The sequence below is a fragment of the Schistocerca serialis genome, chromosome 4, assembly GCF_023864345.2.
Source record: "Schistocerca serialis cubense isolate TAMUIC-IGC-003099 chromosome 4, iqSchSeri2.2, whole genome shotgun sequence".
Classification (NCBI taxonomy): domain Eukaryota; kingdom Metazoa; phylum Arthropoda; class Insecta; order Orthoptera; family Acrididae; genus Schistocerca; species Schistocerca serialis.
In genome coordinates, this window is record NC_064641.1 from 299,366,091 (window position 1) to 299,392,074 (window position 25,984).

General features: G+C 43.3%; 1 long non-coding RNA gene across 3 annotated transcripts in view; it reads left to right on the forward strand.

Moving 5' to 3' along the window:
• The window catches only part of LOC126473941 (uncharacterized), a 1,011,672-nt gene that overhangs the window by 827,904 nt on the left and 157,784 nt on the right, over positions 1-25,984 (forward strand). For all 3 annotated transcript variants that reach the window (XR_007586542.1, XR_007586540.1, XR_007586541.1), the window contains one exon: positions 10,457-10,539. This is a non-coding gene — a long non-coding RNA (uncharacterized LOC126473941). The remainder of the gene's footprint in view (positions 1-10,456; positions 10,540-25,984) is intronic.

Below are 25,984 nucleotides of genomic sequence, written 5' to 3' on the forward strand. Positions count from 1 at the left end.
GTTGGGTGAGGAGATGGGCAGATAGAAGGGGGAAAAGGAGATGGACAGAGAGGGGTGCAGAGGAAGAGGACGGAGAGAGGGGGGGGGGGGAGGGCAGATTCACCAATAGAATTGAAATTAATATATATCCGGCCATTGCCGGGTACTAAGCTAGTCATAAATAATGCTAGCATGTGGCTATGGTTTACCTTAAAATGTGAATAGTCTCTGTACTGTATATAAAAGGCTGACAGACACATTGACTTGTCATTGCCCAGCTCAAACCATTAAGGATAAAAACTTAAATTTGCGGACGGTGTTGATCTTACACTGTAGGCGTATTTTAAGAAGGCATTTTCCGGTATTCCGTACCTAAAGGTTTGAAATAGGGGATGAAAGATTTAGTGAAAATATGTCGCTATAAAGGCAAATTTGTAGATACACTCCTGGAAACGGAAAAAAGAACACATTGACACCGGTGTGTCAGACCCACCATATTTTCTCCGGACACTGCGAGAGGGCTGTACAAGCAGTGATCACATGCACGGCACAGCGGACACACCAGGAACCGCGGTGTTGGCCGTCGAATGGCGCTAGCTGCGCAGCATTTGTGCACCGCCGCCGTCAGTGTCAGCCAGTTTGCCGTGGCATACGGAGCTCCATCGCAGTCTTTAACACTGGTAGCATGCCGCGACAGCGTGGACGTGAACCGTATGTGCAGTTAACGGACTTTGAGCGAGGGCGTATAGTGGGCATGCGGGAGGCCGGGTGGACGTACTGCCGAATTGCTCAACACGTGGGGCGTGAGGTCTCCACAGTACATCGATGTTGTCGCCAGTGGTCGGCGGAAGGTGCACGTGCCCGTCGACCTGGGACCGGACCGCAGCGACGCACGGATGCACGCCAAGACCGTAGGATCCTACGCAGTGCCGTAGGGGACCGCACCGCCACTTCCCAGCAAATTAGGGACACTGTTGCTCCTGGGGTATCGGCGAGGACCATTCGCAACCGTCTCCATGAAGCTGGGCTACGGTCCCGCACACCGTTAGGCCGTCTTCCGCTCACGCCCCAACATCGTGCAGCCCGCCTCCAGTGGTGTCGCGACAGGCGTGAATGGAGGGACGAATGGAGACGTGTCGTCTTCAGCGATGAGAGTCGCTTCTGCCTTGGTGCCAATGATGGCCGTATGCGTGTTTGGCGCCGTGCAGGTGAGCGCCGCAATCAGGACTGCATACGACCGAGGCACACAGGGCCAACACCCGGCATCATGGTGTGGGGAGCGATCTCCTACACTGGCCGTACACCACTGGTGATCGTCGAGTTGACACTGAATAGTGCACGGTACATCCAAACCGTCATCGAACCATCGTTCTACCATTCCTAGACCGGCAAGGGAACTTGCTGTTCCAACAGGACAATGCACGTCCGCATGTATCCCGTGCCACCCACATGCTCTAGAAGGTGTAAGTCAACTACCCTGGCCAGCAAGATCTCCGCATCCGTCCCCCATTGGGACTGGATGAAGCGTCGTCTCACGCGGTCTGCACGTCCAGCACGAACGCTGGTCCAACTGAGGCGCCAGGTGGAAATGGCATGGCAAGCCGTTCCACAGGACTACATCCAGCATCTCTACGATCGTCTCCATGGGAGAATAGCAGCCTGCATTGCTGCGAAAGGTGGATATACACTGTACTAGTGCCGACATTGTGCATGCTCTGTTGCCTGTGTCTATGTGCCTGTGGTTCTGTCAGTGTGATCATGTGATGTATCTGACCCCAGGAATGTGTCAATAAAGTTTCCCCTTCCTGGGACAATGAATTCACGGTGTTCTTATTTCAATTTCCAGGAGTGTAGAAGTACGAAAATTGATATTTGGTTCCTTGGTGAGAAAGAAAAATACGTATTTCGGCAGTTTTGGAAATTCAACCACTTAGGGGTTGAAAGTTCTTTTAAAGCTAAATCTATGGATATCGGTATTTGACTTCCCGATTAGAAGTACATAATATGTGTGTCATTGTTTTTTTGGAAAATCAAGCCGCAAGGGAGTGAAACAGAGCCAGACTGAGTCACTGTCTCATCATCCCCCAACCCAAACCGCTAAGGATAGAAATTTAAAATTTGGAGAGGGAGTGGATCTTATCCGTAAACTGATATTTGGTTTCTCAGTCAGAAGTTAAAAAAAATACGTGTTTCAACATTTTTGGAAAATATTTCGTTATATTTATAATTTTTAAAGGTAAATGTATTATTTCACTTCGCGGTTAGGTATAAAGAAATATGTGTTAGTGAATGAAAGTTCTATGAAAATTCCACCACAAAACGCAAAAGGCGTGATTAACGAAAACCTTGGACTCCAGCTGCCACAGTCGGTTTTTGGTCAGAAGTACTTTCGGCAAAGACCATGCTTCTATGAACTTATTTAGCGTGCGAAGTTTAGAAGTTGTTGCAATTTGTGAACAAGACAAAAATTCGTTTCAAGGGAAAAAAAGTTAGTGCAGACGATACAGTCTAAGCGAGCGAAGCAGCTTGGGCGTAGATAGTAATAAATAATTACAGTATTAGTATATTTTAACAAAATTTTCTCGAGCTTCCAGCCTACGAGCTGTGGGGCGAGTGCTCCTCGGCCATTGTCAAGTGATGACCTTGCCTCCCTCGCCACAGAGGGTACTCGACTGGAGAGCTGCGCACCACGTTCCCCACATGCGTCATACATAGAAAACATCTGGTGATGGGTTGCTGAGAGGCCGGCACACCACCATTCACCTGTGGCAGAGAGTTGAAACATCAAGTAATAACGTACTCGTATCTGCCATCCGAGCACAGTTTGTGCTCAGCAATGTTAGCCTATGGCCTTTGTTGCTCCGAGGGCTGCGGCTGTACTGAACTTCACACCCTGTATACACTCAGATCGCCTGCAGATGTAAGAATATACTCTTGATACTACTCTGTACACTCGCAATAGGTCAAATTTCCTTAATTGCTGACATTCTTGGTGTTACAGTTTCAATCGACAGCAGTGAAATTCAAGCCATTGTGCCGGTTAGTAGCTTTAACTGGCCAGTATATAGCCAGACTCACAAACAGCAGGCATACTGACTCGTTCCACATAATTTCAATAAATATCGTGGGAATGGTGTACGGAAGATATATCTAACTACCTGCAATCCCTTGACAGCCGTAATAGTCGGCATTTCGTGGAAGGAAAGTGCTTGATTGTAGTGCACTGGCCGTGCATGTTGCAGGTACGAGATGAGAACGCGCAGATTCTGTAGGAGCGGATCCAAGCGAGAGGGGATGGGGTGTCGTCACGATTATGAACACCCAACCCCCAAAGAACGTTTTAATAAAAGCGTTTATGTTGTTACATACACCAGTTTGCAAGATTCTCAGATGAAATTTGCAAGAGTGTCGAAAGTGGCAAGGAATTCTATAAGCTGCAAACTGTGTCTAACGAAGTGTACTTCTCAGTTGGTTGGATGAGGACCAGAAAGCAAGCCAGAAGGGTAAAGACTATCCAGTTAAAAAGACTGTATTGAAGAGCTTCCCAGCCCCTCCCCTTCCGTCGTTTACAGGGTCATACTGCTATATTATGCAAACCTCTGTTCACAATCAGAGTGCTTAGTGATATGCTTATAATGGTCAATGCAAACTTTGATTTTGTATTGTGTTGTTATCAGACATTGTCCTCATCATCATCACTAGCCGATTCGATCACTTAGTGATTTGTCCTCTTTGAGTCGGCGTGCAACGTAAGATCGGAGCAGGTTCTTCCATTTATGCCTATCTTGAGCTTCACGTTTCCAACTGAATCGACCTGCTTTTCTTAAGTCTCTCTCCCAACTGTCAAGTGCTCTTTCTTGTGGTCTTTGTAAATTGGGCTCCAACATAGTACTCGTTTTAACCGTCTTCCATCTTTTCTTCTAGCCACGTGACCAGCCCTGTGCCATTTCAAGGTTTTCACTATTCGTTTGGCCATAAATACGTACTGCTGTTCGTGCGAAGACGAGGCGGATCGCTAATTTTAGTTCTAAAAGCAATTGCATGACACAGCAAATTTTCAAGCAAATCCTTTTAAAATGATATATTTTTTGAGGTACAAGCAATGTTCTGGTCATTCACCTGAACAAATTATAATAATTATTGTTATATGAGAAACATGTTCTATATTTTGTTATTATTAAAATCGTAGTTAATAAGAGTGACAGCAAATTCAGTTGGGAGGAGGAGAGGCGGGGAGGGGGGGGGGGGGGGGCAGGTGGAGGGGAAAGAGAAAGCAAGAAGCAATAACCTCGTCTTACCTCCCAGACCCCAGCCTCTGTCGAGAGGGTAGGAGAAGAGAGGAAAGGACAGGAAAAAAGAAGGTACGAGAGCAGAGGAGAATATAGGAGAGGAGCAAAGAGAGTATGAAAGGAGATGAGAAGATAGGAGAGGCGAGAAGGATGTAGTAAAGTAGAGGAGAAAAGGAGGTCATAGAGGAGAAGAGAGGCGGAAGTTGTTGATGAGAGGAAAAGAGGGGTGAGGAGGAGGTAGGAGAGGAAAGGGGGGGAGAAGAGGAAGTAGGAGGAGGGCAGCTGCGTGACCGGCGGCGCGTCGCGCTCTGATTCCTGTGGGAGCCGAGTGCGGGGCTGCGAGCAGGTACCGTGCCAAGCTCCTGTCTGCGCGCCGTTCGATACTACATCCGACACATCCCTACGCTGTTTCACCTGCCTCCAACAACTTTGTTTTTTACCCGTACCGAAATATCTCCAACCTCTCTCGTGAGTTACAATTCCGGATTAACAAAAGTGGAACCGGAAAGAACGAAATTGCAGTCGTACTGAAGACAGCCGTGATTGTTAAATCCATGTTATGCAAAAGAAAAATTATTACGGCGCGATCATACACACTTAGAGTTGTAAAACTACCGTAGGTCACCGTAGACTATGGTAAGTAAGCGTAGACTACGGGTACCAGTGGGGCGTTACCTCATAACGATCGCCTTTTGCTTCTTGTGCGACTAGTGTCTAATTAGATTCGCCTACAAACCGGAGGCGGTAAACCGTCTAGAAACTGACAGAAAATGTATAAAAGCCTGCGAAACCCACAGAACATTTTTGTTCTACATAGTAATCCTCCTGTCTATTACTTGAAAATAAACAGTATTATATCGAAATTCAACTAGGCAATATTTAGTTTAGGTTTTATTTTAAAATTCTTGATTTGTAACGTGAAACAGAGGGATATTGAAGTAAAAATGAAAAAAAAAACAGTACATATTTATCATATAGTGCTAAAAAACGCAATTTCCTCAACAGACAGGAAAACTTAAAAGCCGGCCGCAGTGGCCATGCGGTTCTAGGCGCTTCAGTCTGGAACCGCGCGACCGCTACGGTCGCAAGTTCGAGTCCTGCCTCGGGCATGGATGTGTGTGATGTCCTAAGGTTAGTTAGGTTTAAGTAGTTCTAAGTTCTAGGGGACTGATGACCTCATATGAAGTCCCATAGTGCTATTAAAAAAATAAAAAATAAAAAAAGTGCCAGCCCATAATAAAAAACAGCAAAACAAACAAATACATCAAACATCGCTTCTGCACTTCGTCGAATTAAAACAAAACATGTTTCTGTTATTCAAAAACAACTTTCGCATTTATCAACAATAATAGGAAACTCTTGCCTTTGCTCATGATGAAGAACATTCTAATGAGTCTAAAATAACAACAGTAACTAAATATATGTTTTGCATGTAAACTGTACTTTTTGTAAAAGTAATTGTTTTGTTACATAAAAGGGCATAAGTACCACTATCAACTAATATTTATTGCCTTTATAAGAATATGAAATACACAGTGGACTAAAACTGAAGCATGTGCGATTCTAATTATGTGCAAAACAACCAACCAAACAAACAAAAAAACAAAGAGAAATCGTCGGCTCTAGTTGTCTCTTACAAATTTGTTTTTGTTTCTTTCCCTAATAATGCCACCAATAATACCAGCAATCCTACCATTTCCTATAACATTTATGTACAAGCGAAGCGTAGTTTTGGTTGAGTGCAGCTCTACGTGTACGTCATGGGCCATCTTCGTATCATAGAACACATCCTGTAGTTCACTCCAACACTTAGAAAACCACATTGTCAATGAACACACGTTGGGAATGTCTTGTGTACGAAAACTGATTCTCTGGTGATGTAATAATTAACTTTTCACATGCTGCTCACAAATTTCAACAATACTTGAAAGAACATACTAACTACTGTAGTCATTGAAATGTATACAACTGCATTAAAGAAGTTTGCAATTGGCATACTTCATAGCAACAAACAATTCGTGCACAATGCGCGTTTTTATAAGCCAATGACCCATAGTCGTTTTCAGTTTGCACAAAAAGTAAAAGAGCAGAATATTTGTTTATGTGACAAATATGAGAAACAAATAAGTTTGCGGTAACATATGTTATACAATAGCACTTCATTTTCTAGTAAGTTTCTTTCTGAAACATTCCTAGACAGCATAATTATTGTCATTGTTATCGCAGATTTCCCCGTTTCAGTTCGCCTTAGACATGTTGTTGTGACATCCCAGTGAAGTTCCCTCGTTGGAAAATTAATATTTTGTTGAAGAAACTTCGCTTCGACATGTACATTAAAAAAAAATTGGCCAGATGGGAGTAGGACTCGCATTCTGAGGGTTCCTTATAAACTTATGTATGTATATAGAGAGTTCATCTATCTCGGGAGTCGGATTCTGGGCGAGATTTACCTGTTATCGACGCTGTTACTGGCAAGATAACCGTTCCAGGAATTGCAATATATTTGAGAATACCAGAATGAGATTTTCACTCTGCAGCGGAGTGTGCGCTGATATGAAACTTCCTGGCACATTAAAACTGTGTGCCGGACCGAGACTCGAACTCGGGACCTTTGCCTTTCGTGGGCAAGTGCTCTACCAGCTGAGCTACCCAAGCACGACTCACGCCCCGTCTTCACAGCTTTACTTCTGCCAGTACCTCGTCTCCTACCTTCCAAACTTTACAGAAGCTCTCTTGCGACCCTTGAAACTTCCTGGCAGATTAAAACTGTGTGCCGGACCGAGACTCGAACTCGGGGCCTTTGCCTTTCGCGGGCAAGTGCTCTACCAACTCTCATTTTGTTCGCTTTTTTTCGTCGCAACTGCTCGGAGCGGACGTCGTAAGACACCCTTTTAAGTTCGTTGTTGATCGATTAACTCAGTTTTTTTATTACAGAGGGCAGCTACCCCTCTGACCGAACACGCTGAGCTACCGTGCCGGCATCCAACTGAGCTACCCAAGCACGACTCACGCCCCGTCGTCACAGCTTTACTTCTGCCAGTACCTCGTCTCCTACCTTCCAAAACTTTACAGAAGCTCTCCTGCGACCCTTGGAGAACTAGCACTCCTGAAAGAAAGGAGAGCTTCAGTAAAGTTTGGAAGGTAGGAGACGAGGTACTGGCAGAAGTAAAGCTGTGAGGACGGAGCGTGAGTCGTGCTTGGGTAGCTCAGTAGGTGGAGCACTTGCCCGCGAAAGGCAAAGGTCCCGAGTTCGAGTCTCGATCCGGCACACAGTTTTAATCTGCCAGGAAGTTTCATTTGAGAATATTTTAATTTTTAAATCGTATGAAAATGAGAAAATAAATATTTTTGTATGCTATAATTACAGATTTACAGATTTAAATGTTTTTCTTTACTTGTACTGTGAAACCTTTCTTCTTGCCAAAACTTCATGATTCTAGGCTAACGAGAAGCACCCAATAGGTTTTGATGAGCGTATTTGTCGAGTATCAAAATATGTGACATAAATGGCCGTGTCTATTGATTGCATTGAGAACAGCGTGTGCGAAAATTCGCCTCGGATACAGTCGGACGCGACTGCCTCGCGGACACGCGAAAGCTGCTCGAAGCAGTGGCTGCTGCTGGCTGCACACTGCCGGAGGCCTACGGAGCAGGTCCTTGCGACATCCCGCCATGACGTCACTCCGCCCGCCCTCTGGCCAATTAGGGTCAAGCGGAGGTTCGCCGGTTGCCGAAAGTCGGGCGTTTACGCGTACGTGTCTGACTATTGGGCTGTGTGGGGAGCAGTCTCGGCCGTACCACCGGTTTCCACAGCGGCGGATCCGCTCGTGTTGACAGGGGTCGGGTCCACAACGCATCACAAAAGCTCTGTGCGGATCACAGCTGCACAACTAACACAGAAAGAACGAAGGCGAACGACTGCATAGAGGGAAAAAAACGATACGCGATGTTGAATGCGACGGAATCGTGAACGGGTTCATTCGCAGTATTTCCTATTACACACGTAGATAATAGCCAGCTGCGTTTCTCACTTTACGGGTCATTTTACGATAAACAGGATCGTAACTTGGTAATGTGTGGCGCGTTAACTCAGGGGAATCGCGTCCAAGAGATAATCTACGTTTTCCTTACACTGAGTAAGAAAGAGAGGTGAATACGTATGAGTGCATAAAAATACTGATGCTAAATTTATGTATAATGATAGGCATCCACACATATTACAAAAATGGGATTATGTATGTGTGGGTGTATATGTTCCACATCTGCTCCTAAACCACTGGACCGATTTCAACCAAACTTGGTGCACATAATCCCTTACTGTCAGGCAACAGTCGCTATGATGGTAAGAACCACCTACCTATTATAATTCAGGAGATAGACGTCATAATAAATGAGATGCATGACAAAACTGCCGCATTGTTCATCGTGCTTGAATTTACTGCTTCTTTTCTACGAACACTGTTCGCAACGTATTTCGCAGACAGTATCCACTCGTGTCGCTGAATCTACCTAAACTAAAGTACGTTTGTACGACGCATAGTTCAAGAGCTGTGACATCATAAAAACTGAGATGCGTGAAAAATGCCGCATCATGCATGACTTTTTAATTTATTATATCTTTACTACTGACAGTATTCGTAACAAATTTCGTACACTGTATCCATAGGTGATGGACTCAGATAGGGGGAGGAAGGGTTGTACAGAGAGAGAGGAAGGAGGAAAAGGACAGAGAAAGGAAAGAGGATGAGATGGATGGAGAAAGGGGGGGGGAGGAGATGGACAGAGAGAGGGGGAGGTGAGGAGATGGACAGAGGGCGAAGGAGGAAATAGACTGACAGGGCAACACCGAGTAATGTGCTACTAACAAAAATAAATTCATAAGAGAGTAATGCCCGTAGAACACCTTTAAGACGACTTCATATTTGGTAAGGAAGTTGACTATATGATTCGAGTTTAAATACTACTTAACGATGGGAGAATTTCAAATAATAATAATAACTTGCCGGAAACGAAAGGAAACCGCACATATTTAATAACATACAATAAATGTCCATAAACTTTTTCCTTTTCTGATTGTTATTATGAGATTTCTCTTCTCATTGATCTCTTTAAAAACATTTTCATTTTATTATCGCTCTTTGAATCTAGTCGTCCATAGCTTTTCGTTAAGCCACATTTCCATTGCTTCCAAACGCTTTCTGTCTCCAACGGCTAGGATCTTTACCCTGTTGTTTAGAGGATAGAGATATACAAGAGGTGATGGGAGTGAGAAGGAAGCAGGAACAGACAGTGTAATAGCATAAGATGGCAGATAAACACAGGCGAGTCTTAATACTAGCGGTGACTGCGATGAAGGTTACGCTTATGGCGTCACCTGTTACTTCCTTGTGTCTGAGTTGACAAGTTTTCCCCTTTTAATGTAGTCACTGTTTCCTCTACAATGCAAGCAACTTCGGGAAATTCCCGTCGTAGCTGTTAGGAATCGGTCAGTACATTCCTCGCGTTAAGCACGGTGTCGAGCCATACGGCTTCTTTGATGATTAGTTAACGCTGTAACACACGAAGAAAGAAATGTAAATAATTTGTTTTCCACTCTGAGGTGTCCATAGATATCCAAACTGGCCAAGTTTATATGACATCAAGAGTTCAGACCGATTGTTTCCTTTTATGGAGCCGCTAATTTTCGACGCGTTAAATATTCTATATTCTACATAACGTAGTCCATAAAGCGAATTTCTATTTTTTTCACTGAGTTTTATCGACTGAAAAGAAGTATTTATGATGTTATGGTTGTCAGTCGGAAAGAAATGAAAGGGTTCGATAATTTGAAAGAGTGTGTTTCGTCTTTAGAATCGCAAATAAAAATTGTAAGCGTTAGTGTGGACATCGTTCAGGACGTACGTCACTTGATAGGTTCGTTATATTTTAAGCTGTGTTACGGAAAGTGTTCAATTTAATCGACTTTCAATGCTTAGTACACCTAATATATTTTTAAAAGTGTGTCTTTTTCGATCTCTTTAAATTTTTCTCCAGAATTTTTGAGTAATTTTTTTGTGGTATCTTAATTGCTACAACTGTACGTAAATGTATCCACATTGCTGTAGTCATTGGCTCTGTTCTCGTTATTATTATTTTCGGTATTCATTACTGTATTTGAAATAATACATATATCTCTCTTTTTTTTACAGGTAACTGTCGAAGATGTGACTGCAGAAGTGCGGAGGATTTTGCTTGTTTACATATTTCCGACCACCACAGAGCTTGCAGCAGAGTGAGTAAACAAAGCATAAAAATACTTTTCAGTCCCTTTTTAGCCCTCTCCGTGTCGTGTGGGTAGCGAGTCACGGGATTGCATTTCTACGCACAGATCACTTATCATGCACAATTGTCGATCGGTAATCTCGTTTCCGTTCTGCCAACAGCACGAGTCGATAATAGCATCATCCTACATCTGATACCCATCGACTATGGGAATTACTGGTCATACGTGCTATCGCAATTGGTACTGATACAATCGTCCGTATGCTGTTCGTTATGGAGATAAAAAAAATGTAAAAAAATTGTCTACCATGAACAAGGAAATGAAGCTGAAGCTTGGGATGTGGTAACATTAAAGGAGATAAAATTGCCAGGCCCATCCAGCCTTTGGAAAGTCAAACACTAAACCTTCTCATTTTTCCATCGTGTGCTTGAGCATTGGAAACAGATGCGCATGTTTAAATTTTTGTTGTAAATGTTGTGGCTGAAGACCTGAGAAAGGCTGACTTGTGCGTTACATTACAAAATGCTGCTCCGGAGTATTTTCAGAGGAAAGTAAATTGTACGATCTGTTCTTTGTGGGTAGACATGCATAGTGGTTTGACAACAGACCGCACTGTCATCGTGAGGCATGCTACTGGACTGATACCAGGGTACTGGAGCAAATTCACGCCACACCTGCCGCGTCCCCCACTATTTCTGCTCTGGCCCGAAATGTACTATTAATGGTCTTTGAGGCATCTCTTGTATCTTTATCACTCTTGCACTGGTTTATTGTATGTGTCTGTTGTACGAGTGATGATGAGGCCAGAAATCGATCATGAGATAATACAGGGTGTATACACTCCGGGACAACCGGGAAAAATGCGGAAATTTTTTCATCCGGGAAAAACTCGGTAATTTTTTTCGAATTCCGGAAATTCTTCTTTATTTTAGTTTTCAGTTAATTTTCTGTAATTTTGACTGGTAAGAACTGACACTCCAGCAAAGAATTTTGCTTTAGCCCGCTAGTACAGAATAATACTGCGCAATAAAACATAAACGAGAAATAAAACTTTACTTGCAAAGAAGGTGTGCCATTTACAACAACAAATCACAGTGCACACACAATCATCTGCCGGCCGCGGCAGTCCGGAACCGCGCGACTGCTACGGTCGCAGGTTCGAATCCTGCCTCGGGCATGGATGTGTGTGATGTCCTTAGGTTAGTTAGGTTTAAGTAGTTCTAAGTTCTAGGGGACTGACGACCACAGCTGTTAAGTCCCATAGTGCTCAGAGCCATTTGAACCATTTGAACACAAGCATCTACAGACAGCAAAACGTGTGAAAGTCTTCAGGACGAAGACTGTGCACCACTTCGTAACAACAAACCGCTGTCGATGAGAGTGACGTCAGGCCGGCCGCGGTGGCCGAGCGGTTTAAGGCGCTTCAGTCTGGAAGTACGCGGCTGCTACGGTCGCAGGTTCGAATCCTGTCTCGGGCATGGATGTGTGTAATGTCCTTAGGTTAGTTAGGTTTAAGCAGTTCTAAGTCTAGGGGACTGATGACCTCAGATGTTAAGTCCCATAGTGCTTAGAGCCATTTGAACCGTTTGAGAGCGACGTCACATCTATTTACATCTCTAATAGGTCGGGGGAAAATATTCCAAATGGTGGTTTGATAAACGTTACTTTCAAATTAAATTTCCTTTTCCGCAAAATAAATTGTTTTACCTGTGTGAATATGGTATTAATTTATTAAATCAAGGAACTTTTGACTCTCATTCAAAACTTAACAGTTTGAGGACGATCCACTTAGAAAAATTTCGGGCCTAGAAGACGAGCCATTTATGTCATTAAAAAATTTTATTGGCATATTTGTGTTTTATATATCTTAAAGGGTAACACAAACTAAAAAAGACCAAGCTACAAGGTTAGTTTTTCATATTTACCTTGGTTATTTCATAGATTACAAATTATGCAATAACAATGGCAAAAATTGTAATTATCCTCTGAAAATAAGATCGAGGTGAGTTAATGAGAAGTTTCACACGTAAATAGCTTTTCTATGGAACATGTATTCGAGCGGGTATCCCTCGAAATGTTCAGTGCATAGCCGTGAAATTTATAATCGTGCTTGTCAGAAATATTCAGCTGCTGCGAATAAGCTGTGCTCTTAGGATCCTGCCAAACCACACCCTCGGAAAAAAAAACAGCAGAAAATTTTTGACGACCAATATTGTATCTGAAATATTAGCTTTTCTTGCAGCTATACTATATGTGTACTGATTTACGTTAACTTTTTCTGTTTGTGTACTCACGCTACTTAACGTGATGTTGCTATCGCCTGACTGCATCACGTGTCGTGTGCTCTGTCGAATTTTCCGCTATCATTGGCTGGCAAGATCACGTGACATGAGCTATGATTGGCTGACTAATGCGCATTGCAATCCTGATCTCAGTGCTTCGGGCCGTTCGTTGTGGTCGAGCGGTTCTAGGCGCTTCAGTCCGGAAGCACGCGGATGTTACGGTCGCAGGTTCAAATCCTGTCTCAGCCATGGATGTGTGTGATGTCCTTAGGTTAGTTAGGTTTAAGTAGGTCTAAGTCTAGGGGACTGATGACCTCAGATGTTAAGTCCCATAGTGCTTAGAGCCATTTGAAACATCATTGCTTCGGAAGCTAACGTGGTGTACTTGGTAGAATTCGTACTTAAACTTTCGTAATACCAAAATAGGCAGTATACATGTTGCCACGCATTAAAGATCTTTCACAAACGAGTTGTAGTTTGCTTCGTTTCGTTATATAAAGTGCTGGGAAGTTTTACGTGGATGTGTGAAAAAAGCTTTACCATTCAAAGGATTGATAAGTCTTACAGGGAAAGTATATTGCCACTTAACAAGAAAAATATGTACTTTCACCCGGAGTATAGATATATTTACCCGGTAAAAGTGTATTTTCACCCAGGAAAAAGTGTTTTTTTAACCGGGAAATCCGGAAATTTTTGTTGCCCGCGCATACACCCTGTAACGAAATGAAGAGCAATTAATTGCAGCTTGAGACAATTCCTTTTTGTTTTAGTCAACAGAAAGTTGGAAAGGTCATACTGCAGGCGTCATGTCGCCGGACCACAGCCTCAGTGGCCGAAGTATTGCTACGTATTGCTCCTAATTTAAGTCAACAATGGGTCGACACAGTAATTGTATTTCCCGGAAAATGTTAGGCAGTGGGCCTATAACCTCGACATAAAAAAACATAATCCCATAGCAGAACTTTACTTATCTAAATCCTTTCAGAGGAGCTAATTTTGAGTGGCCCTCAGGTAGTATGCCGAATGTCGTCGGAATCAGTAGATTCCGGGACGCCTTATCTTTATAAGACCGGTTTAATAACTGTAGCTGCTATCTCAAAGGTAGCGCTTGACCATTTGACTGATCTGTAGTTTTCTTTTGAACACTCTTGCAATTTCATTTCTGTAGCCATTTTCTAGTGAGTCACTGTCCTATAGTAATTAATCATATATAATTAGTCCTATTGACATGGCGTTAGCTGTATTTTTAGATGATGTGTATGATGTTGTTCACCTGCGGTTCGGCATGCAGTATAAATGACGGAGGATGATAATGATTTACGGTAGTATGCTTCCAGAGCTGAAATTGCAATAGTGTCCAAAAGGAAATAAAGCGTCAAACGGCGAAAGTATTATGCAGCCTTATGAAGTCGTCCAGTATTCGTTGTTTAGATTGTTTCTGATTAACTTTCAAAGGTTAGCTGTCTCGATGAAAAATCACTTTGTGAGCTAGATATTCATCACCATTCGCGCGAGAAAAACTTCGCTGTAGCTTTGCAGTCCTCATTTCATTTCTAGTTGCGCTTGCGACATCATCCGAGGACGATATTTCTTAAAGCTTATTGCCTGCGAAACTGCATGACACCAAGCCAAAGAAATGTCCACAAACGCTTCGCCCGAAATGCACGATTGCAATTTTAAGAGGGACGTTTGGAAGAAACGCCCTTGTCACTTATGAATAATGAAGCTGTCCGTCGTCCGCGTGATTATGATTTCATTAGGGCAGCCAGATCCCTCTCTAGTGTGTAGCATGCTGTAACTTAATTAAATGCCACAGCATTTCGTTGAGGTGGACGTAGTATTAAATCGTGTTGTGCGGCGACTGTCTTGAATGTTGTTGTTTTGTTCTCTGTCGTCATTTGTGTTACTAACAAACAAATTATCGGACAGTTGTCGTACTGTATCGAAGCCCGTTGCAAATTGTGGTCTGACGGTTGCTTCATGTAGCGAGCGTCTGTACTCGTCTTTCCGTTGACTTGCTTACTACGAAGTACCGTCTGCGTGCCACTTGTCTTCCAACTCCGCGTATCTGCCTTCGTATGTCATCTGTTTCCATTTTCTTTTTTGCGGTACGTTCCAGCGCAAACTGTTACGGGCATCGTATCTGTATACTCACTTTTTTTCAAACTGCTAACGAGTACCGTTATTAAATTACATTCTCCCTTAAGAGGAAAACATATTTGTCCTGATACCTCAATAGATGAAACTTCGAACGTACACACTACAGAAAAGTTGACGCATCTTAGCGTAAGCTCAATGTCTAAAATGTTTTAACGGTTTCGGGAATGTTTGAGGTTGACAGCTTTGGGACACCCTTTAGATGGAGATTTTTATTATTTTAATGATAATCACTAAATGTATATCAAATCCCTTTCAAAGGAAGTGAAAGTTGGTTTGTTTTATTGTACCGTATTTTACTTTTTCTGACCGTTGACGGATGGAGCATGGGAAGAGTGACTACTTGCACGCCTCTATTCTAAGTGTTACTGTGTCTTCTCTTTACTGCCTCTAAGAGAGTGATACATTTAGTACTTGGAATTTTTTACGAAAGTTTTCTCGAAAAGTGTGGCATGCTGTTTAGGATTTCTATTAGACCCTTGTCAGTCAAGTAAGCCTACGACGGTTCGTGCCGTCCTTCTTGTGTACATTCGGTATTCCCTGTCAGTCTGACTTTAGGTGATATATTTCAGCAACATTCCATTGTTGTCCGCAGATATGTATCAACTCAGTCTCCTTTGTACAAAGCAGCCTACCTATGAATTGGCGTCTGCCATTCTCCTTACACGCAACAGAGCCTGTGAGGGGACTGCACAGTATTGCTTCCAGCCATTTGTTTCACGCTTTTGGTTGTAATTTTGATTCATTTTGCACTTCAAAACTAACAATTTTTTATATTTCCTGGAGCGCCATCTTCGTATTCCCTGCATTTCAGGCGTCAGTCTTTTCATCGTACATACAGTTCTTCATTATCTAACTGGGTTTTGCTACATCGTCTGCCGGAAGCACAGCCTAATGTGTAACCGTATCATTTGCAAAGTGTGTCAAATAGCAATTCCCGGACATTCCCGAAATTACTTTAGGACCAGCTTGTATTTAATGTATTTGCTTTCTACCTTTAAAAGAGAGGGCTTGGCGGTAAGACACTGGATTCGGTTTTGGGAGGTGACGGCCCAAATCTGCGTCCGTCAGCCAGATTGAAATTTTTCCGTGATTTCCCTAAATCAGTTAGGGGAAATGTCGGAATGATTTCTTTGAAAGGGTACTGCCGTTTTTCTTCCCCATTTCGAGTTTGGGTTGCGTCTCCAGTGATCGCATCGTCGACGGAACGTCAGAATCTAATCTTCCTTTCTTGCTTACTTTTATCTCTGAAGAAGCATGGTGTGAAAGCATTCGAGTCTTAGCTTCACTGAAGGTTTTAAAAGGAAAGTCATATTTCAAAACTGTCAACACTAATACTGTAAATTCGACTAAAAATCTAGGGATTACAATTAGGAACAGCTTACATTGGAACGATCACAAGAAAATGTTGTGAGAAAGGAGAACCAAACTGCGATTTACTGCAGAACACTTAAAACATGTAGTAGGTCTATTAAAGAGACTGCCTACACTGCGCTTGCCCGTCCTCTTCTGGAGTATTGTTGCTCGATATCGGCTCCTTACTGGACAGGATTGTCGGAAGACAACGAAAAAGTTGAGAGAAAGGCAACTCATTTTGTACTTTTCCGAAATAGGGGAGAGAGTAGTATGGATATGATATCAGAGTTTTGATGGTAATCATTGAAAGAAAGACTGTCGTTGCGGCGAGATATCTCCTCCGAATGCAAAAATATTTTGTTGATGCCCTCCTTCATAGGAAGAACTCATAATCGCAATAAAAGAAGAGAAATAAGAGCTCGCGCGGAAAGATTTAAGCGTTCGATTTTCCCGCGCGCCGTTCGAGAGTGGAACGGTAGAGAAATAATGTGAAGGTGGTTCGAAGAACCCTCTGCGAGTTGCAGGCCCGTCATGTAGATGTAGACTACTGATAAAATAATTTTTTTTTAATTACCAATTTCGATGTTCTGGTCATCTTCAGGTATCATAAAATGATTTACAACAGCCTACGTGGGAACTTTCTTACTATGGCGTCAAATAAAATAAAAGCAATTCTACGTCACTGTTTAAGATTCACACCCACCACACTACCACAAAAATATAAAAACCCTTTACCGTTGCTTAGTAACCTCTAGAAAACAGTGCTGAAAACTGCCTCAAAATCAGATAGTAATTTAATGATGTATAAATAAAAACAGATATGTCAGCTGTTTAACTCGCCGGAAGATTTTATTTCTCGGACTACAGAAACGGCGCATTTTTTGTACTTCTGCGTTCACGCTATAACACGGACATTATATCTTTATTTTTCTAAATTCGAAAATGTTTTGTGGGTGCTGACACGCGTCGACTGCTCGGGTAAAACTCAGTATGTACCTAATCGATTGTAACTGAGAATAAATGTGCAAAGACGTTACTAAACGTAAACTAGGTGAATCGCATTACGTTCCTCCCCAAGCAGGGGTGATGATACCATAGCTGCCGTCAATAGCGAATTTCTGTCATAATGAGGTTCAACTTTTCTTGTGGAGTGATCAACTACTGTAGTTATGTTCGTATACTCTCATCAGTAGGTTACACCTTTTAGCGTGGAATCATTTAGCATATTATAGATGTCAGTGTGTAGAGTGCACTTGAACACGAAAGAGTGGAACTTGATTCTGATAGTATACGTAGATTGATTAACTGTGTCAATATATTTTACTGATGACGACAGTGACACGGAATGGCTTTTATTTTATCTAACGACACAGTAAGAACACCGTCTCATACGTTTTAAAATGTAATGTAGAGACACCTATAGATGATCAGAAAATTAAAAACCAATAGTAAATAAAGAAATATGGCTCGATGGCTCAGTGATAAAGTGTCAGGCTACGAATCCAAAGTTCTTGGGTTCGATATCTGCTCTCTCATAGGATTTTAGTTTGTCTCCTTCATTTCTTTAACCTCTGGCAGTGTTTGCTTGTATGAAAGATGGCGCTTTGCATTTTGCTTTTATTGACGGCTCTTGGCGGTTTTGAAAAATGACCTTATTCCACATTCTAAGTACGTTGGTTGAAGGAGTCCGCTGGTGCACCGTAGTAGGGGAAACTCCATATTGGCGAATGCTTATATAGCACCTTGTACTGCATCGGTGGGACATCCCCATTCCGAGCATGTTCACGAGTGGCGCCTGCATTCCCGGTTCCATCGACGGCTGCATTGTGCACGCAGCGCAGGGCCGCCACAAGGAGCTGGCGCAAGCGCCTAGCCGCCAGCCGGCCTGCTGCAGGTGTAATTACACGCAGCTGGAGAGGCCGCTGCAGGCTCTCTCAGTGCGCCACCGGCAATCCTCTGGAGCGGTACGTGCGGGCGGCCGCACAATGCAGCCTGCCACCGGTGCAATATGCAATCTGTGGAGCCGTTCTCCTGTCGGGGCGGCGACCTTCCACGCTGCTGCTGCTACTGCTAGCCGTCACGTACAGCAGCACAAATCTTACTGGCTACTGTTTGTTTTACTTCTGCATCGCTCGGCAAGAGACTCTAGTAGCGCGGATAAAGAGCAGCTCTTCTGAGGATGACGCCTGAAGTACGAGGCGCGTCCACTACGTAATGCAACTCTTTTTTTTCTGAAAGCAGGTTGGTTTATCCACGATTTCAATACAACATATGATTCCCCACCCTATTGGCAACAAAACTCCTTTTTTTTTTTCAACATAATCTCCGTTCAATTCCATGAGCTTGCGCCACCGTACTGCGCTGTACCCCACCCACATGGTTTCCTGTTCGAAGTAACCATGTTCCACCGCCTGCGACGATGTTCGGCAAAAAGTTGTCACGATCAGCCTTGTAATGCGCAAACAATTCCGCACAGATGGTCCTTCGTTTCTCGTTATTGTCTTCTGTTAGGCAGCTAGGTACCCAGCGTGCACTCACCTTTGGGTACCCCATTTGGTGGACGAGAGTGTCAGCGCTGCCAACAGAAACAACCAGTCGTGCAACGAGGTATTTGTGATTCGTCAATCACCTAGAATGAGAGTGTCGGCAAGTTCCAGCATTGCAGGACTCACAGCTGTGTGTTGCTGTCCGGCACGCGGGAGATCGGACAGGTTTATGTGACGTCGTTGCGGTGATGACAGACGTCTCACCCAACAACTCACCGTGCTGCCAGGTCTCCCTAGACACTCTGCAAGCGTCTATGAATATCTGTGATGCTCTGATTTTCCGTCAAAAGAAACTCAGTGACAGCTCTCTGCTTGGAACGCACCCCCGTTGCAGACGCCATTTTGAAGGCTGCGTATAGCGCCGCCACGTATCGGAACTTCATAAAAATGTGGAAGCTGAAGTCGAAATATTCTACATCTACATTTATACTCCGCAAGCCACCCAACGGTGTGTGGCGGAGGGCACTTTACGTGCCACTGTCATTACCTCCCTTTCCTGTTCCAGTCGCGTGTGGTTCGCGGGAAGAGCGACTGCCGGAAAGCCTCCGTGCGCGCTCGAATCTTTCTAATTTTACATTCGTGATCTCCTCGGGAGGTATAAGGAGGGGGAAGCAATATATTCGATACCTCATCCAGAAACGCACCCTCTCGAAACCTGGACAGCAAGTTACACCGCGATGCAGAGCGCCTCTCTTGCAGAGTCTGCTGCTTCAGTTTGCTAAACATCTCCGTAACGCTATCACGCTTACCAAATAACCCTGTGACGAAACGCGCCACTCGTCTTTGGATCTTCTCTATCTCCTCTGCCAACCCGACATGGTACGGATCCCACACTGATGAGCAATACTCAAGTATAGGTCGAACGAGTGTTTTGTAACACCTCCTCTGTTGATGGACTACATTTTCTAAGGACTCTCCCAACGAATCTCAACCTGGCATCCGCCTTACCAACAATTTTATATGATAATTCCGCTTCAAATCGTTCCGCACGCATACTCCCAAATATTTTACAGAAGTAACTGCTACCAGTGTTTGTTCCGCTATCATATAATCATACAATAAAGGATCCTTCTTTCTATGTATTCGCAATACATTACATTTGTCTATGTTAAGGTCAGTTGCCACTCCCTACACCAAGAGCCTATCCGCTGCAGATCTTCCTGCATTTCGCTACAATTTCCTAATGCTGCAACTTCTCTGTATACTACAGCATCATCCGCGAAAAGCCGCATGGAACTTCCGACACTATCTACTAGGTCATTTATATATATTGTGAAAAGCAATGGTCCCATAACACTCCCCTGTGGCACGCCAGAGGTTACTTTAACGTATGTAGACGTCTCTCCATTGATACCAACATGCTGTGTTCTGTTTGCTAAAAACTCTTCAATCCAGCCACACAACTGTTCTGATATTCCGTAGGCTCTTACTTTATCAGGCGACAGTACAGAACTTTATTGAACGCCTTCCGCAAGTCAAGGAAAATGGCATGTGCCTGGGAGCCTGTATCTAATATTTTCTGGGTCTCATGAACAAATAATGCGAGCTGGGTCTCACACGACCGCTGTTTCCGGAATCCATGTTGATTCCTACAGAGTAGGTTCTGGGTTTCCAGAAATGACATGATACGCGAGCAAAAAACATGTTCTAAAATTCTACAACAGATCGATGTCAGAGATATAGGTCTATAGTTTTGCGCATCTGCTGGACGACCCTTCAAGACTGGGATTACCTGTGCTCTTTTCCAATCATTTGGAACCTCCCTTAGAAATATTCCAGTATACCCCACAGCAAATCTCGCAATTTTTCAACAAAATTTGTCTAGGAAAAAAAATAATGCTGCATTACTTATTGAGCGCCCTTTGTAAATCACCTTGTGTGCTTTTGAGAGGATTTTATGGTACCGCCGGCCGGTGTGGCCGTGCGGTTCTAGGCGCTTCAGTCTGGAACCGCGCGACTGCTACGGTCGCAGGTTCGAATCCTAACTCGGGCATGGATGTGTGTGCTGTCCTTAGGTTAGTTAGGTTTAAGTAGTTCTAAGTTCTAGGGGACTGATGACCTCAGATGTTAAGTCCCATAGTGCTTAGAGCCATTTGAACCATTTTATGGTACCGCAAACATGACCTCCCGCCCCCACCACGCTCCGCTTTTCTTTTCCATTCTCGAATGGCGCGCGGGAAGAATGACTGCTGATTAACCTCTGTATGAGCTCGAATTTGCACGATTTTCTGGTTGTTCTCATTTCCCGAGACCCATGAGGGAGGAAGTAGCTTTTACCCTACTCTTCTTCGAACTTATGCTCTCGGAATTTCAACAATAAACTTGTCCGTGATGCACAGTGCCTTAGTTGTAGCGTCTGTCACCGGAGTTTGTTGAGCATCTCAGTGACACAGCACAACAGTTGTGTTACTGTTTTTCTCAACAAATAGACATAAAGCTGCTGAAAATGGACAAAGTAATAAATCGATTTTAGCTGTCGTGTTTACAGTTTAGGCTGAAAACTATTTCACTACGCCTGTCTAGTCCTATTCATAAGGAGGAAACTGAAGAGATGCTTGAATTTATGTATTTTTTTATTTACTTATTTCATCAGTCCGGTGAGCGGTTTAATACGTCGAACAACAAAAGCATCGTCTGCATACCAGAGAAAGCACGCAGGTTTCAAGCCGCCGACTCCAAGGCACGTTACTGGAAGTCTTCCACAAACATACAGGCAACGATAAGTATCTGTCTGCTCATAAAACTGATCATTGATTGAAAAATAAGTGGAAGTCAACACATTTCGAAATAGGTTCGTTAATTCAACACCAAACCTAACCTCACCTAAACATAAGGAATCAGAAAGACGAATGCGAGTGAAGAGAGAGACCACATAAAAATTTACTATAGTGTTACAGTCATTTAAATGCATTCCTTGTAACCGACGTAAGAAATACGCCGAGTGCTTACACTGATGCTCACACCGACCAACTATTGGCTCACCAGGGAAGCAACGTGTTTTGCGGAGCACCAGTGATACAGTCGGCCTAAGAGGAACCCCTTCCTCGTGGCTCTTCTGAAGGCCATATAACCTAGGGATAACAGCACAATAACAATTAAAATTGTTGATAGTTCCCTGCAGCAGGGAACTTTTCTTCTGGATGCTGTTAGTCTTTCTCTCAACTCTGACTGTGGGGTCCGCACCGATCATGCGATACGGTGAATTAGATGGCACACCAGTACTTAAATCGACAGTAAATATTACAAAAGTTTGCGAAAACATTTATGCAAACTACTTCATTAAAAAAATGGTTTAAATGGCTCTGAGTACTATGGGACTTAACATCTGAGGTCATCAGTCCCCTAGAACTTAGAACTAATTAAACCTAACCAACCTAAGGACATCACACACATCAACGCCCGAGGCAGGATTCGAACCTGCGACCGTAGCGGTCGCGCGGTTGCAGACTGAAGCGACTAGAACCGCTCGGCCACTCCGGCCGGCTACTTTATAAAATTTGGCATATTTATGTCAGTATTGATTTAACTAAACAAACGTTAAATTTGTATTCAAGAAAATGGTTGTTCACAAGCTGTAGAGATCGATTTTTTACATTTTCTGTTTCATTTACACGCTAAGTGATCGACACCCACCGGTATCGGAGTCTTCCTATTATGCTTAAGGCTTGATTACATCGCGATGACCACATCAGTTTACACTGCCGATACGTTTGCATATTGCATTACTGACATGTACAAGAGTATCATTACGAACGTGAAACTACGATCGAGACACTGGTAGAGGAACGTTGCTTGCGACTTGCATCGGCTGCATGGAGGTGTGGGCGGAACGCTTCACCGTGCAAATGCTCTGCAGCCCAAGGCGTTTGCGGCCAGGACGTTTCAGACAGGTGGCTGCCGCAGGCCACGACACCTGTCAAACAGTCTGGCGCGAGCGGTCCTACGTGGCTTCCTGTGTAACAGTCTATTTATAGCAGCCAGCCACAGGCCGCGGCGACTGACAAGCGGCATCTTCCGCCGGCAGCCGCCGGTCGCAGCTTCTTCGGCGAAAGCTTCCGCTCGATGGCGTGTCCTCATATCGCGGAAGCAGTTGAATGTTCTGCACAATAACAAACCAGCACACGCTGTAGTGTACACGAGAAAACTACAGATTACTCATAATCTCAACTATAGTCGCCATTACCATGTTCTGAAAGCCAAGCCTGTTGCTGTACAGCTATGTTTTTCACACCTTAATAGCCGTTGCAACTAAGTTTGCTTCTCAGATCTTCGGACAGTTATTTATTCTATCATCTGCCTCTGCCTCTTTTTCCTCGTAGATATCTCTAATTCACTTGTTTTTCTTCTGAGCAGTTAATCTACTGTTTCTATTTTAATTCTTTCGTTTTCTTCAAAGGACTGCGTTGCATCGTTTCTTCTTCAACATCTGTGTCTCATTTCATATGGATCTAGCATGTTTTGCCCTCTTTCTCTCTAACCACCAACTCATTTCAATCATATTTCGTAACGGCGCATATCAGCTGGCTCCGGTAGTAGCATCACTGCTCTGTTTTAGTTCTAAATCTGAAGATGACCTATTTCGGCCATAACCAATAAGGACAGTTACACAAAACGTATCAAATAATAAAATAGGATTTACATTCTTCGTGCATAAAACGAGCCTTTCAGGAATTTATTCCCATTCTCAGTGCTTCTGTTTTGATCAGAATTGCACGTGATGTGTGTCTTGTTCTGCTTCTCTTGGTCAGCGGAGGACTATTTTATAGGTTCAAATGGCTCTGAGCACTATGGGACTTAACATCTGAGGTCATCCGTCCCCTAGTGGGTTACACGTTAGCATTTTATCATTTACAACTGGTGTCAACAACAACACTGACTAAATTATCAATTACTCTTTACATTATATTTTGGTACTCTTATTGCGAAAATTTGAGTAAGATGTATGAAGGAATGGAGATGCTTGTGAATATTTGTGTCTTATTGTGTAATTTATTAAACAGATGTAGGCTTTTGTAAATATCGATTGTGATGAAATTAAGTACGTAAAATGTGATCTAGCCGTAAACTAATAACACAGTATCACTGACTTCTCCTGCGGCACAATATATCTTTTATGTCAGTCGGGTTGGTCGCTGACACGCCACCATCACAGGAATGTTTTGTATTATCACTTCTGACGCGTTTTTGGTATCTGTACTGAAGTATTGATGTCATAGAGGTGAACGGTTTTAAATATATGATTTACAGGAGTAAACAAACTCGTCTGATCTGAAGCTTCCTGGTAGATTCAAGCTGTTTGCCGGGCCGGGATGCGAACCTGGGTCCTTTGCCTTTCGCTGACAAGTGCTCTATCTGTGCCGGCTGGAGTGGCCGTGCGGTTCTAGGCGCTACTGTCTGGAACCTGGCGACCGCTACGGTCGCAGGTTCGAATCCTGCCTCGGGCATGGATGTGTGTGATGTCCTTAGGTTGGTTAGGTTTAATTAGTTCTGATTTCTAGGCGACTGATGACCTCAGAAGTTAAGTCGCATAGTGCTGATTTTTGCTTTGCTGACATTGTTCAAGCACCTTTCATTTGCTTTTTTTACATTGTGTGGTTCTCATGCCTGGTATAAACACAATCCCAGAAAAACAGCGTTGCATTCTTCTGATAGTGTTGCAGTTGCAGACATATTGTATAAAGTTCATACCTCTTGCTAATATTGCGTTTATACACGTTTTCTTAAAAATATTCAGGTTTCTACATGTTCCAGACCTTATTGTTTCGGCTGGAAGTCACTACATTATTTAGAGAAACACTTGCTAATCTTGTTTAAATTTTAATAAACAAATTGCTGTGATCAAGTATGATATTGACTTGTCGGTGCGATCGAGCAAGGCGTTGAACTCTTAGCGGGAAGTGCTGTTCAAATCGCCATCCGGCCATGCTGTGTATTTGGCGGTTTCCCTAAGTCGCTTAGGCTGAATAACGAGATGGTGCCTTTGAAAGGGCCATGCCGATTTCCTTGCCCATGTTTCCCCTGTCCAGACTTGTATTCAGTCTTTAAAAGTAAATCAGTCATCAATCGGAAGATGCTTTTCAAAGCTACAGTGCACGGTCCTATAGGAGGTGATAAGCCGTTGCATTCCTCCGATCTTTGAACCGACTTTACCCAGCCAGTTATATCAGGAGGCAGTTATATCAGGACCTGCAGTTTATCGTGTATCGCGAACTACTGTGCAACTCGATGTTATCTTATAAACAAACATCTCCGAGAGTGAAAGAAATGATAAGTGAAGGAAAAAATCCTAGGATTGACCGAGGATCGAACCCCTCACTTTTGAGTTTGTAATTTGGCAGTCTGAGTCTTACGTAACGTTAAACCCTCGTGTTCGTTGCCTTCTTGTCGGAGTGATCGGTAGACACCTGCAGACATCTCATCCCCAAATGTACTAAGTTGCAATTTATCTTTAGGTTCTCAGTAAATTAAAAGCTTGTTAGAAAGCGATAACCGACATTTAGTCCTTGTTATACACCACAATTTCGATCATGATGATCTTGGTATTGCATTGATTCAGATTTCTGGCACTGATCACTATCAATGTGCTTGTATGAAGTTTTCCTCGGATAAAAATTTGCCTGCGGTTTAATTAGCCATAAGATGATAACCACGTACAAATGGTCACTGCCCTCGTATCGTATCCGTCCGTATCATCCACACATAGAAACAGTAGCCGTTCCTTTCCCGTACGTCTAGTTTATTTCTGTGTGCTGAAAAAGAATGTAACTGATTCGCTCTGTATTATTTACATGTCTGGGTCCTTCTCGAACACTCAGCTTCTGTGAGCTCGATTCGAAGCCACAGCGAACGACGAAGAAATTTTTCTGAACTACGCGTGGTGTGGATCTAAGACGGTCTTTGAACTTCGACCCCAGTTTATTCATGTAAGTTACGTTTATACCGTGGGAAAGTGTTTGCCCCCCAGTTACCATATCTGTTGTATTTCTTCCGTGTGAAAGAAGTATCGTAGGTGGGTAAACAAATATAAGCTGGCAAAATAAATAGCGCATTGCATTTTGTAATGTCCGCTGCTGTCTTAAGGTTTTCTGAATGTATGCAATGTCTTTTCCCTAA